Source organism: Phalacrocorax carbo, chromosome 8 (genome assembly GCF_963921805.1).
Source record: "Phalacrocorax carbo chromosome 8, bPhaCar2.1, whole genome shotgun sequence".
In the NCBI taxonomy this organism is placed as follows: Eukaryota; Metazoa; Chordata; class Aves; order Suliformes; family Phalacrocoracidae; genus Phalacrocorax; species Phalacrocorax carbo.
The window spans coordinates 28365727-28379200 of NC_087520.1; positions in this window are offsets into that span (position 1 = coordinate 28365727).

The window sequence follows — 13474 nt, forward strand, 5'->3', positions numbered from 1 at the left end:
TATCATTAGTTGCTTTATAGAAGTTGTAATGAAGCTATGAAGCAGTGATTCAATCCCTTGTCAGTGTTGGCTTCAGTAAGTAAAATGAAATTTGCACTGAGCCAGTAATCATGAGCAAAGTAATCATAAACCTGAAAATGAGGATGTTCTTTATAATTCTGTACTGTTAACTTAGTCTAAAACTCATCTGCTTTTGGACAAATCTTTAAAAATATTTTTTGTTAGTCATGCATTGCATTTATAAAGTGAACTATCTTCCCTTTGCTGTTAACTTGAAATAGGTAGAAGCAGGACCTGCATTTCAAGACCTGTGTAAAATAAATTTGCTACTATGTAAACTTTATCAGTACTATATAGCTTGTGCAGATTGTTGTCTTGTGAGTTCCTAAGGTACAGTAGAGTAACTGCTAATACTACTGAAGTCTGTAAACTGTGTAGCTGAGCACTTAAAATATATGCACTGCGGTAATCAACTTGGATCATCTGCTCTAGGCCAGAAATCTTGTTGGTCTGTAAAGTATACTTCCAGAGCGGCTCTGTGTGACTGCTGTGCCTGCCGTTCAATATTCAGCAGTAAATCTTCTAAACCAAAGAAGTTTTACATCTATGTGACCCAAGGTATCTTCTCTTGAGGACTGATTCAAGGTGAACTATGTGGGATTCAGCTGGCATTTGGCTGAAGCGATTTAGGCAATCCCTAGTAAAGCCTGTGTACTGTAAGAGCCACACAAGCAGGCTGCAGCCATTCTGCTTGTCTGCGGTGTTGAAATTGTCCAAGAGGGTGCTGAAGGCAGAACAGAGATGTGGCTGTCTGCCAGTGATTTTAGAGTCACAGGAGAGAGGTTTCGTTCTGCAGCAGTGTGGACCTGTGTGCCTAAATTCAGTTGAAATAATTCTTTGGATTGAGGCCTAAACAAAGTTTCTTTGGACATTGACTCTCTGGTAAGCAGATATTAAATATCTGCTTACAAGTGATTAGTTAATGTGGTAAGATGAACTTTTAAAGGCTTGTGAATGTTCTGGCTTGCATTTCTTGTGTAAGCTGCGTTTCTGTGAAACTTCTTTACCAGTCGAGAACTGCAGGAATATGGCAGAATTTAACTTAAAGGCCTTTTTAAATGTTCCCTGTGGAAACCTTACTGAAACAGTATTGTGCAGCTTAGCCTATTGGTGATTGTCTTTGTTCAACGGTTGACTATTAGTCTATAGAAAAATAAGATCTATGCAAGGGAAATGAGGAATTAGAGTCTTTTAGCAAAGTACTTATTGGTGGATAACACACTGTCACTTTTCGGAGAGTTAATGCTAACATGTATTTCCTAGGCAACAGAATCAACTGTGTGGTACTGTTTCTGGTCCTCCTGTGTCACTTGTTTAGTTTTTTTATTGATGCCATAAAACTTCAGTAAATTTTCAGGTACTTTTAACTGGTACTGTATTATGTAATGCTGTGGAATATTAAAATTGACCTTTGCACAACTGAATTAAACTGCTGCCTTTTAGCAAACTTCTAACCGTAGTTCACTAAAAATGAAATCTTAAATATTTGTTCTATCCAACTAGCCATGCATTGTCTGTACAGACTTTTATCACCATCTTCTAATTGTTCCCTGTGGACATCTCGGAATTAGGATTGCATTTTGGCTATACTGGCTTTAATTGTTCAACTGCTTTATGACTTTTACTTGCTATTACAAACTGTTTTCCTTCCTCTTTTTTAAACTTGCACCACTAGTTACTTTTCCCTCCGGTCCTTGTCAGTCTAGTTATTTAATGCATAACGGTAGGAAGGTTTCTTGTGTGTGTGCTTGCATGCACGTATGATTTTGTGTTTTTTTTTTTTCAATAGCATGTAGTAAAAGAAGATTGTGATCCATGATAATGGCTCCAAGAAACTGATTTTTGGTTTCTCTGACTTGGAAGTTAGGATTAAAAAAGTAGCCTATTTCCCTTCTTACTGGGTTCAGTGGAATTTAAATATTAGTTCATTTTATATATGAGCATCTTTATCAGTTTCAGAACGGCTAGTTGGAGGAGGGAAATGTGTGTGTATACATGTGTTGAGTGCCATGCTTTTACTTTTAAGGAAAGGCAGTTTGTAGCACAAATGCTGCCCAACCCTCACAATATCAATGCCTGAAACTATTTCTTCAAAAATGAGATTTGACTGCTCACAAGAGGGCACTGCAACTTTACTTTTGTGCACACTACTGTAAGACATAAGCCTTGCCATGAGATAGGTCTAGCAACAGAAAAACAAATAATATTGTCACTCTTCAGCATAATTCATTTTAAAACCAAGTTCTTAGAAAGATTGCCAACTGTTGTTTTTTTTTTTAAACAGAAATGAAATTATTCAAAGTAATGCAGAAATTTGTGTAGATAGTTTTGAAATGGAATATTCTTTTGTCAGCATCAGGGTCAAGCTGTTGTAGCTGGTGATGACCGAGTAAGGCAAGCTACGTAAAGAAATCTGTGATTGCATTTAAAAAGAAAAAAGGAAAGACTGTCTGACCATAATGAACTATTTTATTTACTTATCAAAGCCTTGAGTGTCATTAGACAGCTCAGCAGGCAAGTCATCGTAAGAGAAGTGTTCATTTAGTAAAGATTAATTATAGCCTCCAGCATATCAAGTTTATTATGTCCAATAAGTATGGCAAACAGCTGGAGGAACATGTTTGTTTTACACTTGATAGTGTTCTTGTGCCTCAAGGTCTAACTCATGAAAGAATAATTAGTTGTTATGAGTGAATTGTTCCTAATTCTGTAGACTGGGTTTTGGTGTATATTTAATTCTGTGTTTTAAGTAAAACAAAATGAAGGTATTGGGCCTGACACTGAAGTTGTCATTATATAACTTTTGAAATAGTGTCTGAACTCTACAGCAGAGTCCTTTTCTTTGTATTAGTTACCTTAAATCCATGCATTCATTGCATTTAAACTCTTGGTCTAGAATTGTTTTTATCAGTGGAAATATGAAAGACTGGCAACCCACAAGTGGTTGGACTTTCAGGGTCTACCTGCTGAAGAAATTCATTATGGTAGGTGGGTTTTATTATTTTCCATAATGGCTTTTTCACTTCTGGAATTACTTTCCATCGAATGACATAGAAACTCATGAACTTGAAGTTATGAAAAAGCATGTATTACTGAATGGACAAGGCAGGTTTGGAACCAAATTATGTGAACAGCTAAAGGATCATAAAAATCTACTGAGGAAGAACTACTTTATATTGTTTTATTATATGCTTTTCAAAAGCATATATGCTATAGGATTATGACCCAAGCTGGAAGTGGCAGAGGGCCTGGTAAAAGCTAATAGAGAAATGCAAATATACAATGAGAAGAAAGATTACTGAAGAAGTAAACAAGAAATGGTGTATAAGGTACTTCAGCAGAATAAGGAAGGCTTCTGATAGCAAAAAGAATTTAGGATCTCTAGAACAGGATTTAGCTGAAGACCTTAATTTTGCTTTTTATGCAGTGCTCTCAAGATACTGTCAAAAAGGAAGAATCTTTGGTTTAAACAATAAGATCTTAATGTTGGTGAGAGGCAGGGACAATTATTTTGAGTTTTGGAAGTTATGAAGACTAAGCTGTCAGGATGGACTTGTTACAGTGCAGTTTTGAAATAGGGAAGAACAATTTTTCTTAAAAAAAGTCTAGATAAATAATGCATTGAGAACAGCTAACAGTCACTGGGTGCCAAGGTGAGTCTTTTTTAAAATGTTGTATAACTGGTCCATTGCACATGAGTGTGACTTACTAAATTTGATGTGAACCTATGTGGGAAGGGATAAATCACAGCAGTGTATTGCAGTACACTTGCAAATCTACATGGTGATGCTGCTGTGATCTAACTTGGAAATATTAACCAGCTGGAATACCTTACTCCTTATGAAGAGCTACTAACTCATGATTAACAGTCAGTTGTGTTAGAACTGGACTCTTAATTCCAGCTATCGAGCCTAGTTTGCAAACAGAGGCTCATGCTCTAGATTTTGAAGTTCTGCTTCAGCAGCTTGTGTAATGGTGCTGTTAAGCTCGGACTCTGCCACTGTTCTGACCTGTGTTGAAATGGAGTGTTTCAAGGTGGAGCTAGAAAGAATTTTAAACAACAAATTGTGCTGGTTTTGGCTGAGAAGGGGTTAATTCTCCTCACCGTGGGGGGTTGGCTACCTTTCCAGCTTCCCAAGCTCTGCCGCGTGGCGGGGGGCTGGGAGGGGCGGGGCCACGGTGGGGGCGGCTGACCCCGACTGGCCAATGGCAGGTTCATTCCATACCACGTGACACCATGATCAGTATATTAAGGGGGGGGGCAGTTGCGGCTTGGGGGTGGCGCGGCGTCGGGTCGGCGGGCGGTGAGCGGCTGTGGTTTGTTTTAGCGGCTCGTTCCCCTCTTCCCTCCTCCCCCGGGGCTTTGCGCCTCTCGTTGTTCTCCTTTACATTGCATTTCTGTTGTTGTTTCTTTTAATTTTAATTATTACAGTTCTTATCCCAACCCACGAGCGTTACCCTCCTGATTCTCTCCCCCATCTACCGGTGGGGGAGTGAGCGAGCGACTGTGTGGGACTGAGCTGCCGGCTAAACCACGACACAAATTAATCCAGGAGTCCTTCACTTCGGGTTTTTGGCTCTTAAACCCTTCCACTTAGTGGAAGAATCTCTGAACCCTGTTAGTGAAAGCATTTTTTTCTTAACTGGAGCTGAGAGGCAACCTTTTCAGTGCTTATGAAAAGTGGTCTTTAAAGCTGAAATAGAAAATCCTGAAGTATTTTATGTACCCCACATTCTTGTTAATGATAATATTAGGAAGATACTATTGGAACACAACGAAGAACACACTTCCCCTCTGAGACTATGCCCCAAAAGATAATCCAACTGCAGGAAGTATTTAATAAAATACTAGAATGCCTTACTTTGACTGCATTAATACGAAAGCCTCAGAAATAAAAAACCCAAACCTATTGTCAGTACATTTTTCTTTAATTCAGTTTGTCTTTAGGATTAAAACATCTGTCCAAAGCTCTGTGTTGACAATATATTGTTGAGATTTGTGGTTTTTCTATTTCAAGCCATAAATGGCCCTACGGAGCTCAGGAATAGCTCTATTTGACAAGCTTGGTGGGAGAAATGTCTAAACTTGTTTATATATGTTTAAATATTTCTGTATTCATTTGATGAATTCAGCTTCTGAGGTGACGGGTTAACATACGTTTCATGCCCCCATATACTCTACATGCCTCTCCTTGGCAGTCGCTACTCCAGTTTGTGTACTGCTTTCAATTCTGTCTCTAAAGATAATCTTATGTGGGTTTTTTCTGCTGAGAAATGATCACTAAGGGTGCATCTCTGTTACCATATGGAACAGCTCAGTGTTGAAGGGGGAGGCCTTAAAGGATAGAGGAGGCTCTACTTATCTGGGATGCAGACAGATTCATTTTGTAATCCTGAGGGATGGGTTGTGTTGTGTTTCAGTGCAAATTAACTCTCAGGCATGCTTTGTCTCCTGGTGTCTGATTACTTTCTTCAATACCTATTCCACTGAAACTTCCCCTTTACCTGGCTCAGTGGCTACTCTTACCAGCTTACCTGTTTTCTCCGTCTTCAGAAGCTTTGCCTGTTTTCCATTTTGAGTTCTTTATTCACCTCTGTTTCGGGAGCATCTCCCCACATCTTAAAAATGAATCAAAATGAATTGTGAAGTGAATTTTGCTTGGATCAAAGAGCCAATAGCCATGAACAGTGTGTCTGACAAAAATCACGTTTCAGTGCCTTTTGGGAAGAGCATTTTAGTCATGGTATATTTTCTTGGCATGTGTAGCAGTTTCTACAGAATTATCAGGCCACCCTTCCTCATGTGTTAGGTGGCCTTTTTGGTCTCTAGTAGCTTCTAACTAAATGCTAGAGAAAAAGATCAAGGACTTTCCCAAAGGTGTTTCATTAAGTGAGGGCTGTGTACTGGGACTTAAATCTTTTGGTTTCTGTTGACAGAATTGAGTAACTGGACTCTCCAACTCTTCAGGAAATGAGTGAATTTGAGTGCAGCCGATGGAGTTTATTTTGAATCTGAATTTTTTCTGCAAAGGTAAGGTCTGGTTCTGCACAGCTGAAACGATTGATTCACTCCCAACAGTCTACTGTAAAGTCTATCAGTCACATTATGTAAAAACTTGCTATGAGATAAAAAATAACAAAGCTAATTCTCAATTGCCTGTGTCCTCTCTGGTTAAAGGAAAACTCTCTAACTTTCTGGTAGTGCTGTGAAATCACTACTTCTGAAGCTTTTTAGGTCAACGGGACCTTTCTTACCCCAAATTGTTTCTGATTAAAGTGCTATAATCTCTGAAGTAATTATCACTGTGGTGATAGAGCTTTCAGGTATTGTTGAAAAGTCAAAAAGTTACTGTGGCCATATTGGTTTGGAACTAGCAGTTGAAATGCCTAATTTGATTCATTTTTAAGGATTACTGATGCTTCATAGTAAGTGAAGACCCTTCCATCCTGCAATACACTGTTTGTTACAGCTGTGACCTGTCACACTGATGGAGGGCTTGGCAGGGGCAGCACACTATTTTTCTGACACCTGGAACATGCCATGAAAGCACTGATTTCTCCCCTAACTTGACATGGTCTCAGAGTGAAAGCACTTCTTATGTGACCTTTGCTCTCCAAATCACAGACCTGTTTCAGTATCTTTATTTGCAAAATTCTATGTTGTCTATGGCTAGAAAGGAGGCAGAATGACAGGACAGTTTTTTGAAACTTTGACAAGATATGCTTAGATGCTGTTACAAAAAGAAAACTTCAGAATGTAGTAAACCAGCACTGGCTTGTGGTCTGGCTTTCTACTTTTTCTTTGCGGTTTCTGACTCTACAGGTACTGGGTCAGGCTGTTGCTCTCTGTTTTATCTTCCTGGCGTGTGTAGAAATTGTATTCTCTGGTATCAGAATGGGATTCTCATAAGATTAGAACTGATAGATTCTGTTTAATCTTCAAGAAAATGATTTAATAAGTACAAACTGACCAAGTGTGTATGTGTGTATATAGCAACAACTAATACCAATTAAGTAAAATCTGATTATTTGCACAATGTTGAGCAGGCTGTCACATACAAAGAAAAGCACAGGGTAGGCCGGCAGGGGCCACCGGGGGCGAGGCTGCTGGCAAGCAGGGAGCAGTGGGGTCAATGGTGCCAGGTGGGGGAATGGAGGGGAAATGCTGTTGACAGAGGCTGGCAGGTGATGGCATGGGAGATGAGGGCAGGGGGGCTGGTGGGTGAAGGGCCCTTGGCATGCCAGGGGCTGGTGGTGGCAATGCTGCTGGCAGGGGGAAGTGACACTACCGGAGCAATGCCATCAGCAGGCTGGAGGGTGCCAGGGGAAACATGGCCACCAGGGACAGTGCCGCCAGCAGGCAGGGGTTGCAGGTGCTTGGTGTGCTTTTTGTTCTTTTAAGTTACCTTAGTAGTTTAAGTACATAAACATGTTTTATAGCTACTCTAAATCTTCACACCTTAAAGTCTTGTAGAATTTGTCGTGTAAGGATTCGCTATCAATAGGTAGAGCACTCACGGGCAGTTGAAGCCTTTGAGCATGAAAGAACAGGAGGTGGAATATGGTTGTTATAAAAATAGCTGCGCTGGACAAAGCAGTGGAGTGTTCTGTGAGGAAAAAGCAGTGGACAGGAGATATGATTGGATAAACTAAATGGATGTTCAGCCTCTCCTTTCTGTTATTTACGAAGGGATAAAAGAAAATAACCCTCTATTCAGAAGGGTACTGCTGACTATATTGACTTCAATTTATTTTTTAACCTACAGCTTTTTTATGAGTGTACTGAACTAACAGCTCTTTTCTAAAAGCTTAATGTATATCTAATCAACATATATTTTTTAGAAGTCTCACTGTCTAGTTTAAACCTGCTTGTTTTTTTTTTCTAGCTACACAAGTTGACTCTTAATTCAAAAGTTGCTGCTCTTAGAATAAATTGAATTGAATACCACTCTGTTCTAGCTTTCCTATGAAAAGAAAAACTTGAAAAAAAGAATGTTAAGGTGTTGGTCTTGGAGTTCACTTATGAATATTTATAATCTTGATATTTTCATATGCCTCATTTCATCTTGAAATGAGGACAAAGATACTAATTATGTTGTTCTTTGTGCTTTCAGCTCCTTAAATGTGCCAAAATTTGACTTTGCCATTTTGTTTTTGAAGTGTAGCTAAATCATGGCCCCATTGAGTTCATGACAAGTCTTCTGATCTTGACAAAATTAGAGTTTTAATTACTATGTAGAAACCTTCGTTAAGTGAATGAATACATGATTCTGGATCTCAGCGAAGACTCATAATACAGGTGATGCCCTTGATATGAAGGGTGTATGGATGGCCTTGGCATTTGGATAAGAGATTGCAGTGGCTTGAAATAACAAACTGAAAGAGCTGATCTGGACTCTCAGTTTTTTTAATGTCGGGAGTGGCTGATGTAGAATGGAATCGTAGAATGGTTTAGGTTGGAAGGGACCTTTAGAGGTCATCTAGTCCAACCCCCCTGCAGTGAGCAGAGACATCTTCAGCTAGATCAGGTTGCTCAGAGCCCTGTCCGACCTGACCTTGAATGCCTCTCAGGGCAACCTGTTCCACTGTTTCACCACCCTCATTGTAAAAAAATTTTTTCCTTATATCCAGTCTAAATCTACCATCCTTTAGCTTCAAACAATTACCCCTTGTCCCGTCACAACATGCCTTGCGAAAGACATTGCTCCCATCTTTCCTATAGTTTCCCTTTATGTACTGGAAGGCTGCAGCAAGGTCTCCTGACAACCTTCTCTTCTCCAGGCTGAAAAACCCCAACTCTTTGTCTGTCTCCATAGCAGAGGTGCTCTAGCCCTCTGATCATCTTCATGGCCTTCTTCTGGACCCACTCCAACAGTTCCCTGTCCTTCCTGTACTGAGAGCTTGTCCTGGCTGTGTCCCCTCCCAGCTTCTTCTGCACCCGGCAGAGCACAGGGAGCTGAAAGAGTCCTTGACCAGTGTAAGTGCTACTTAGCAACTTAGCTGCGGAAGAAGGAGGGGGGGACATTTTTGAGTAATGGCGTTTTACTTGGGAAGACACCGTTACGTGTGATGGAGCCCTGCTTTCCTGGAGGTGGCTGAACACCTGCCTGGCCATGGGAAGTGGTGAATGAATTCCTTGTTTTGCTTTGCTTCCATGCGCAGTTTCTGCTTTACCTATTAAACTGTCTTTATCTCAAACCATGAGTTACCTCACTTTTACTCTTCTGATTCTCTCCCCTGTCCCACCAGGGGGGAGTGGGCGAGTGGCTGCATGCTGCTTGGTTGCTGACTGGGACTAAACCACGACAGTCCATTTTGGTGCCCAACGTGGGGCACGAAAGGCTTGAGATAATGACAGGTTTGATTGGAATGTGTTAGATGGAATTTATAGCGGTTATTGCTGTTTAGCTATTATATGGCAGGCTTCTGTGCTTGCTATGGGGCTTGCCTGACTTACTGTATGCCTTAAAATCTAGTGCTCATTAGTGGCACTTTTTGCTGTCACTGCTTGCTGTACTGCTTATCACCTTACCATGCCGGGCCTGGGAACACTCTGATAACAGCCATGGCGATGCACCTGGGCTGGCAGATGGCCAGGGCCCAGCTGCTGTTTCTGTGCTGCTGTACTGGACAGGCTGGAACTCCAGTGTGAACTCAAGTCAAAGGGACTGTGACCTGTGGATGAGTCCATGTGGGAGCAGGACACCCCAAAGCATCTGTGTCTGCGTATAAGCCCGTGCCAGAGCAGGTATCTCTCGAAGCATCTGTGGCCTTGGTTATGTCTGTGCCACAGCAAGTGTACCTCTGAGGCAATTGTGGCCCAAGGATATATCCATCTTGGAGAAGGTACACCTCGAAGTGTCTGTGGCTGTAGATAAGTCTGTGCTGCAGCAGGTACACCTTGAAGCATCAGTGGCTGTGCATGAGGTCATGCCAGAGCACCTCAAAGTGCGTGGCCATGGCATGGATAAGCCCACAACGGAGCATGCTTACTTCTGGAGGGACTGAAGCCATGGGAAAAGCCATGTTGGAGCAGCTTTGGAGGGACTACAGCCATGGGCAAGGCTGTGTTAGAGCAGGTTTACTTCTGGAGGGACTGCAGCTGTGGGTAAGGCCATGTTGGAGCAGCTTTGGAGGGACTACAGCCATGGGCAAGGCTGTGTTAGAGCAGGTTTACTTCTGGAGGGACTGTAGCTGTGGGTAAGGCCGTGTTAGAGCAGGTATATCTCTGAAAGCAGTGAGGCCCATGCAGAAGGCCACACTGGAACAGGCGCACCTCAAAGTGACTGTGGATCTGGATAAGTCTGTGCTGCAGCAGGTGTGCCCTGGGGAGACTGTGGCTCCTGGGTAAGGCTCTACTTGGAGCAGGTACAACCGTAAAGGACTACAGTCTGTGGATAAGTCCAAACCAGAGCAGGGTCAAGGGGAGGAGTTCATTACAATGTTAAACCTGATGGTCTGATCCAAATGGACCAGGGGTGGAGATTGTAATGGAAATACCTTTAAATTGTTCTAACCCGGGATTTGAGTTACGTATTATGGAAATTACTATAGCAGAAACCCCTTGTTGCTAGCCAGGCTGGGAGCAAGGGGAGGAGTTCACTGCAATGTTAAAACCTATAACCTGGCCCAAAGGGGCCAGGGGTGGAGACTGTAATGGATATACCTTTACATTGTTGTAACCTGTGATTTGAGTTGCATGTTATAGGAATTACTACAGCAGGAACCACCTGAACCAATGGAGGACAAGCCTTTCAAGAAGCAGTGCAAGTGCAGCAGTGACCCGACCTGAGCTGGCTTTGGTGCCCAGTAACTCCACGCAACACACCACCTCTCCTGTCTGCGTGACCACAAGAACAGATGGAGACCAAAGCCATGGACTAAATTATATCCGTGTATTTTATCAAAGGATGGGAAGGAGGAGGTGGAGGTTAATGAGGTTGTATTGGATAGTGTGGAACCTGAGCATGATGTAAATGGTATGGAATAAGGGGTGGATACTGTCCTGGTTTCAGCTGGGATAGAGTTAAATTTCATTGTAGTAGCTAGTATGGGGCTATGTTTTGGGTTTTTGCTGGAAACAGTGGTGATAATGTGGAGGTGTTTTAGTTGTTGCTGAGTAGCACTTACACAGGTCAAGGACTTTTTCAGCTCCCCGTGCTCTGCCGGGTGCCCAAGAAGCTGGGAGGGGACACAGCCGGGACAGCTGACCCAAACTGACCAACGGGATATTCCATACCGTATGACGTCATGCTCAGTATATAAAGCTGGGGAAGAAGAAGGAAGGGGGGACATTTTGGAGTGATGGCGGTTGTCTTCCCAAGTAACCGTTACGTGTGATGGAGCCCTGCTTTCCTGGAGGTGGCTGAACACCTGCCTGGCCATGGGAAGTGGTGAATGAATTCCTTGTTTTGCTTTGCTTCCATGCGCAGTTTCTGCTTTACCTATTAAACTGTCTTTATCTCAAACCATGAGTTACCTCACTTTTACTCTTCTGATTCTCTCCCCTGTCCCACCAGGGGGGAGTGGGCGAGTGGCTGCATGCTGCTTGGTTGCTGACTGGGGCTAAACCATGACAGAGCTCCAGACCTGCACGCAGCACTCCAGGTGGGGTCTCACCAGAGCAGAGTAGAGGGGCAGAATCACCTCGCTTGACCTGCTGGCCATGCTTCTTTTGATGTAGCTCATGATACAGTTGGCTTTCTGGGCTGCAAGCCCACTTGTTGGCTCATGTCCAGCTTTTCATCCACTGCAGTTGATCATGAACTATCTAACTTTAATACCCTTGGTAATTGGAAGACAGAGAACAGCAAGATTTTCAAAATAATACTTAAATCTTTGGTTCACAGTGTTGCAGTAGGTGTAACATCTTGGCTGGTGTCAAATTTGGTGGCCTCAAGTTGTGATAGAATAGTGTTGTTACCTTTTTTTATTAGTACTTAAAGTTTTTAATCTGGTATTGGGCATCTGGCTGTTGAGGAACACTGCTTCCAAACTATAAATAGTATGTTTGATGTAGCTGCTTATATTAATGAGTAAGGCTCAATCTCTGTTGTGACTTGGGATAATGGAGCAACTGGAGCCACAAATAAGCTTAACTAGATAAGGTACTATGAAAAATATATCAAGACCAAATTTTAAAAGCTCTGAATAGGCCAGACTTGTGGAATTGATCAGTTGTTGAACCTGTCTCTATGCAGGTTCTATTGCAGGTAAAACTGCAATTTTTACATTAATGACTTGGAACAAAGACCATGATTTCAGTTTATAAATCTAAGATGTTTGCTTTCTGCTTCGTTGTTAAAGGAAGGTATACTATTTAATTAACTAATAAAACAGTCTGAAGTGCAAGTGATCTCAACGTAAAAGTGTGTGTCTTGTAACGTCTCAACAGGTACAACTATTCACTTACAAAATGTTTGTCCTTCTGTCCCTTTCCGTGCACTGATTTTATGTTCATTTTTTGACGCATTATTGTAGACATTGAGTGTTAAGGCAGTGTTTGAACATCCAGGTATTTTTTTAGACTATTTTGCAACACTGAACTGTGTAATGGACTGTTGATGCTCTGCTCTAATGCAGATTTTGGAATTAGGCCACTTATGTTCTAAGTTTCAGGATTTCTGAAAAATTTTGGTTGCAAAGCAAGGCATCTAGGGTACAGAAGGGGAAGCTGGAAAAATAGCCTCCTTTTCAAATAAGTTTTATACTTTTTCTGGGGTGTGTGTGATAATGGAATACTCTAAGTGAATAATTCTGTAATTGGGCAGGAGGGCTGGGGAAGAGGACCGGGTAAAGTAGCTTGATATGCCCTGTAATAATAGCAAGAATAGCATTGTTTTCTGTGTCTTGTTGTTTTGTGGGTTTCCCGCCCCGGTCTACAGGACCTTGTTAGGTGGTAAGCTTTTTGGTAGCTAGCAGTAGTTGCTAAGAGGATACTGTGATTTCTTGTGGCAAAGCATGCAACTTAAGGTCTAATGCTGTCTCTGATACTCAAGGACACAGAAGAATCTTTCTGCTAGTAAATCTAGAAGGAGGCTGTATATCATCTGGCTAATAGAGACTACCTGTCAGATCATTAATGGAAATTATTTTCAGTTTGCAGTTCAGGCTAGGTAACAAGACCTCCAATGAAATAGAAAACAAGTTATGATAGATAATAATTTAACATGGGAAACTTGTAGTGCGTGTCTTTGCAGAGTTAACCTTGCCTTCTGGCAAAAGAGACAAAAGCTTAGAATCTCAGTGTCCTTATGTCTTTCATGTCATATTGTAGGCTTGCTGTTTCTCTGTCTTCTCCCTCTTTTCACCTGGAAGAAGGCAGAAATTTGCCATTTAACAATGTGGTGAGATCCATTTCTGACTGATGTTCAAAAAGCATGCATGCAAGGCTTAGAGTGATGTAGCTGACTTA